This window comes from Benincasa hispida, chromosome 7 (genome assembly GCF_027475165.1).
Source record: "Benincasa hispida cultivar pf3 chromosome 7, pf3_genome.v1.1, whole genome shotgun sequence".
Taxonomy (NCBI): Eukaryota; Viridiplantae; Streptophyta; class Magnoliopsida; order Cucurbitales; family Cucurbitaceae; genus Benincasa; species Benincasa hispida.
In genome coordinates, this window is record NC_143484.1 from 9,698,508 (window position 1) to 9,704,713 (window position 6,206).

A 6,206-nucleotide genomic window follows, 5' to 3' on the forward strand; every position below is an offset into this window, starting at 1 on the left:
TTCTCATTTCTTATTTTGTTATTTTGTTATTTTGTTTTAGTTTATTTATTTATTTATTATGTTTTATTTATTTAATATTATATTATATTTTATTACCATCCGTGTTCCCGTTGTGCTCCTCTAATTCACAACAAAAATGATAATTTTGTGGGAAAAAAATACCAATAGATCTCTCCATTGGAGTAAACCATTACATTTTTCTTAAACTTTTTTTTTTAATTACTTTTTTCTTGAATTATTCAAATATTTATTTTATTTAACATTTAATAATACAAATATATTTTTCTTCAAATTCAAATTTAAGTATGTGATTGATAGTTTTATAGATATATGGAATAATTTTAGTGCAATTATAAAGTTAAATGATATGTAACCGCCCTCGATTTATCTTTAATTTAAAATCTTGATTTCTATCGTTTTTAATCATATTTAGATTTATTTTTTAATCTCCACGTTTTTTTCTTTTTTTAAATTTATTATCAGCAATCATATTATTGACCCATTCAAAAGACTTAGCATCTTTTATTTGATTGGCTATATGGATATATGGAGTTATTTTATTTTAATTATAAAGATTAAATCATTTGTAACCCTTCACGATTTATCATTTTAAATTCTTAATCATCTATTGTTTTTCAATCAATTTTAGATTTATTTTTAATTAATTTAAAAAAACAACCAACACCTTAACCAATTCAAAAGATTTGCCCCTATCACAATAACCCATTCAAAATGTTTGAATCAAACTATAATAAAATTAGTACTTGAAATCTGAATTTCATCTATAAATGGCTAAATTAAAGCCTCAAATTTCCATCAGCTATCTCATCTTTTTTAAAAAAAAAGAAAAAGAAAAAAGAAAAAAGAAAATAACTATTTTTGAATTATTTTGCTTTAATTTTTTATAGATTTTTTTGTAGCTCTAGGCCCATATTCAGTTTTTCTTAAATGGTTAACATCATTTGTCAATATAAAATTTTCTTATTAATAAATTAAAGTTGTATTATTAAAATGTTATAATTGAGTTCTTTTTTTAAATTTTACACGAGACATGTAACACACGTAATATCAATATAATGTACATCTTATTGTTTCATTCAATAAATTTGGGATCTATTTTATAATATGAGGTATATATTTTCTTTCATTCTATATTTATATTTCATAAATGCAGGGTATACTTAATTGTATGAAAGTATATTAATTAAATGCCAACATGTGTAGCTTAACTGGCATAGTACTTGTACTATCAGTCTTAAGATGAGAGGTTGGATTCTTTACTGTTGATTCTTTTGTGTTTTGTGTATTTTTTTCGATTTTGTTCTCTTTTCCTCAATTTTTTCACAAAACTGGAATAATTTAAATTTATTAGTGATTTTGTAGGATTCATAGATTAATTTAATGGTACTGTATGATTTTTCTTTAGAATCTTCCTCAGTTCATTTGTTTTCATGCCATAAGTTTTTTTTTTTCTTTTGCAAGGTAGTGATGGTCTTTTCAATACGAGTCAATAGACTAGTTTACGTCAACTCATATCTTGTGTCTATTATTGATCGACTCAAGTCTACTAGTGATATTAGTCTATCACTTATAGACTCATCTTTTAGTTTATCATTGATTTCAGTCTATCACTAATAGACTTCGTTTTCTATTTATTTTTATACATAATTATAGGATATTAGTCTATCAATGTTATGAGTGTAATAGTAGAGTGATAATAGAATCAAGTTATATTGGTCCAGTTCGTCCAATTGGAAACCATGCTAATTGAAGATTTATAGAGATTAACATGAATATATTGCCTTCAATTGGTAAGTGTTATGCAGGATGGCCTCAGAAACCAATAATATTGTCAATTGGCGAGGAGAAAAGTCTCACAAAATGCAGTCATTATTATCGCATTGGTCACAATGGTAGAATATGTAAATTGTCACCAATTTTACAATGACATAACATTAACTATTTTTTTACCATTGATGTGATTATTATATCGTTGATAAAATAATATCATTCTTTTTGAGGAATGAAGAACATTTTTCCATTTTTGTTAGCATAATATAGATTCAATTTGCTTGTGACTCATGTCTATTAGGGATAACTTACCATTGTTGTTAATATATGTTGTAGTCTATCAGTTATCAAAGCTGTGAATATTGAGAAAGTAGTATTAATTAAAGTAATGTGACTATGAAGTCTATCATTGATAGACTCTATCAGTGATAGACTTCAACATGTATTAAAGAATAACTGTTAAGTCCTTATAACTTTTTCTCAATAGAAAGGACAAAGGCACACACATAAGTAGCAATGTTCAACAAGTGATACAATATTTTTTTATATTAAAAGACAAAACCAAGTACAAAGAAAGTAGCATCAATTTGAAGTAGCGTCATTGTGAAGTCTATCACTGATAAACTTCAACCCCCATTAAATAATAACAAGTGTTTAGTCCTTAAAATTGTTACTCAATAGAAACAAAAATGCATATAAATTGCAATGATTCAACCTATGATCCAACATTTTTTATATTCATATGACATAATCAAGTACATATGAAAGTTATTTCACTGTAAAGTCTATCACTTATCTTTTCTATCACTGATTATAATATCCATAAAATTAAGGTACTATAGTATCCACAAAACTAAGGTACTACAATATCCACAAAACTAGAGTACTATATAAATATTTGGGAGATTCTTAAGTCAAAACTAGACACACAATCCTTGATTCTAGGAGAATGTCTCTTGTTTGTTTTGCAAAAGCTTTCTTCTAGTCTTTTGCATTCTTTTGGCATCTTGCAATCTTCTGGTCTTTTGCTTGATGATTCTTCAAGTTTAAAGGTTCTTGTTGTCCCTTTTTTGTTGGTTCACTTTTCATAGTTGTCTTTCCCTTATCCACCTGTTAAAATAGTAATAAACACTTCCATAAGCAAACTAAGCACTTCAAGTTTTTCAGCGATAAAGCTTATAATTGGTTGAAGTGGTGAAGTCTATTAGTGATAGACCCTATCATAGCTTGGTTTCACCACTTCAAGTCTAACCGATAAACTCCAATCAACAACATATTTGAAGTCTAAAAACACAATAGCAATAGTCTATCAACTAAACAATAATGAGACTACACTTTTTCTTAAACAATGAGACTACACTTTTTCTTACTTTTTATGAAAAGCAAATCAACATTTTTCAAGTTATTGGCGATAGGCGATAGAAATTTATCGATGATAAACTCCAATAAAAAACACATTTGAGGTTTAATGCACACTAATAATAATAGATCAATTAAAAAAGCCTTGAAATACACTTTTTCTTACTTTTCATGGAAAATAAATTTCATGTTCTTTAATTCTATTAGTGATAGAATCCTATCAATAAACTCCAATAAAAAACACATTTGAAATTTAATGCATAGTAACAATAATCAATCAACTAAATAACAACAAAAAAAAAATAGTAAAACTACGCTTTTTCTTACTTTTTTAGATAAATAAATTCAACGTTCTTCAAGTCTATAGGTGATAGAACTATAACAAATTCAACACTTTAAATCTATCATTTCTATCACTGGTAGACTTTGTGATAATGATAATGATAATAAGAAGAAACATCGAAACCACGTATTTACTTACATTCTATAAAAATAAACTTAACATCTACTAGTGACAGAAACCTATAATTGATAGATTCTAATAAATATATATATGTAAACAGTAGTAAAACTATCCATTTACTTGTATTCTAATGAAAAAAAATTCAATGATAGGTTCTCAGTGATAAACAAGACTCTAATTTACAAAAGAAAAGAAAAATAGCCATGAAACTACGCGTTTTCCATGGCAGCAGTCTAGGGAGAATGAGACATACACAAAAAGAATCTCATGCTTGGAATGGAACAAAGCAAGGAAGAGGATGATCGACGAATGAGGAAATCCCAAATTAGAAGCTCTCCAACTTCTCTACCTAGATTGTTTCAAATACCTAAAGCTTAAGCCCAAATCCTTCATTCATCTTCTTCAATCGCAATTGGAAGAGCTTTTCCTCAGACAAAGACTGTCTTAGCCCCCAATTGCTCGCCGTCGCTGCCCTCTCTCGCTCCTGATTCGCAGGTTCAGTGGTATGGTTTTTGGAAATGAATCGTCGATCATTATCGTCTGAAGCTGGATCGTCTGATGTTAGGGTTTACGAAAAGAAGATTGAAACAAAATTGAAACTGGATCGATGGTGGGCTGATGGTAATGGGTGGGCTTTTTAGTCTTTTACTATGGGCTGGAATCAAATTTTCCCATAGTTGCAATTTTTTTGGATTTTTGCTATATATGCAATAAAGTTGGGCCAAAGTGTTATATTTGTAAGTAGTCCTAAATCTACAACTGTAAAAATAAAAAAATAATAATAATAATTACCAATTAAAGCCACAAACACAAATTTTAAAATTTCAAATCTTTTAAAATCAACAAAAGACTCCAGAGTAGATATTAGGAAAAAAAATCACCACTATAATTACCATTTAATGAAAATTTTAAATTTTCTTTTTTTTAGAATAGATGATATTATTATACAACAATAAGGAGGATCCCAGAGCCTAGGATCAAGGCATCAAAGCAACAAAGCACAAGCAAAGACAGAACAACAAAATGCAAACAAAGCCAACAAGATAAAACATGAACATAACAAAACATAACGTAAAAAAAACCCCAAATACCAGGGAGAAAGCCAGAGGAGACCAAAACCCCACAACTAAGGACAACAGCAAAACAAAGAGCAACAGTAAGTTCAAAAAGAAGAAGAAAAGCAACCGTAACATGCTAGATAAGACCAAGAAGATCAACCTGCAAGAAAGCAACACGAGCACGAACCGTTGAGACCATAAGGTGAAACAAAGCAGACATCGACCTCGGTCTACCTCTATGCAGCCGTCGATTACGCTCCTACCAGATGTAGTAGATGGAAGCACACCAGAATACACGGAACAACTTACTACGCACCCCTTTACTCGACCCCACTCGGCAACAACCTCAACTCGACATCCCAACCCGCCACCCGATGCGACGAACCCAACTGACGCAACACACCAGACCACACCTCTCTCCCAAACCTACACTCGAAAAATAAATGATCCCAAGACTCTATACCTCCTACACACAGAAGAAACCCCCTTGACAACACAGCCCAGCTCCTTAACTAATCCCACGTACTCAACCTGTCTCTCACAACTAACCATGCACAGAAGGAGTGGCGCGGAATACCACCCCCTGCCCACAAAATACTAGCCCAAGACACCCTAGGACGACGAGGACGCAAACTCTCCCAAGCACTACCGATAGAAAACTGACCACTAATCCTCCCCAATCACCCTAGGCCCCACTACCTGAATAAAACCCCAGATCTCAAGCAACTCCCAAGATACTGTAGGCCACCTCCAACCTCCCTCACTATCTAAGAACTCCGATAACCACGCCTCCAAACTACTCCTTGAATCATAAACCACTGTAGACCCAAATGAATCCAAAACTGCACCCCCCAGCAACCAAGGATCCCATCAAACAAAACAAGACCGTCCACCGCCGACCATCAAACGAACCAGATGCTTGAATCTATCTCTACAGCGCAAGATAGCCTTCAAGCACCAAGACCTCCCAACCTCACTCCGAACAGCCCACAAAGACCGCCCCCGTAAAATATACGCCTCCACCCACGCCACCCATAATGAACCCGATTTAATTAAGAGAAGCCAGAGCAGCTTCATAATACTAGCCTAACTCCATGAAGCAACATGCTTCACACCCAAACCCCCATCTCCCAACGGCAAGCACACCTCATCCCACGCCACCCACGTACCACCTCGACTCACCGCACTTCCCTTCCATAAATAACTACGTAACAGACGATCAATCTCATGAGTTATACACGCAGGCAACACGAAGATGCTACACCAAAACACCTGAAAGAACTGTAAAACAGACCAACAAGCTACAACCTTCCAACAAAAGAGAGGGACCGCGCCGCTCAGCTTCTAATACGAGCTGTAATCCTCTATATTAAAGGCGCACAATCCACAGCCCTCAACCGACCAGCCAATAACGGAAACCCCAGATACCTAACAGGTAGAGAACCAAGAGAGAACCCCATAAACGCAGCCAACTCCTCTGCCTTACCAGATTCCACACCCGCAACAAACATGGAACTCTTCTCAACATTTGCAAC

The 6,206-nt window shown here is 33.0% G+C and overlaps 1 long non-coding RNA gene across 1 annotated transcript; it reads right to left on the reverse strand.

The window, feature by feature from the left end:
• Positions 1-2,509: 2,509 nt before the first annotated feature.
• On the reverse strand, positions 2,510-4,202 carry LOC120081896 (uncharacterized). Its single transcript, XR_005482981.2, has 2 exons — positions 3,867-4,202; positions 2,510-2,901 (listed from the first exon to the last, which is right to left on the reverse strand). It is a non-coding gene; the product is annotated as an uncharacterized LOC120081896 (long non-coding RNA).
• Between the last annotated feature and the right edge of the window lie 2,004 nt (positions 4,203-6,206).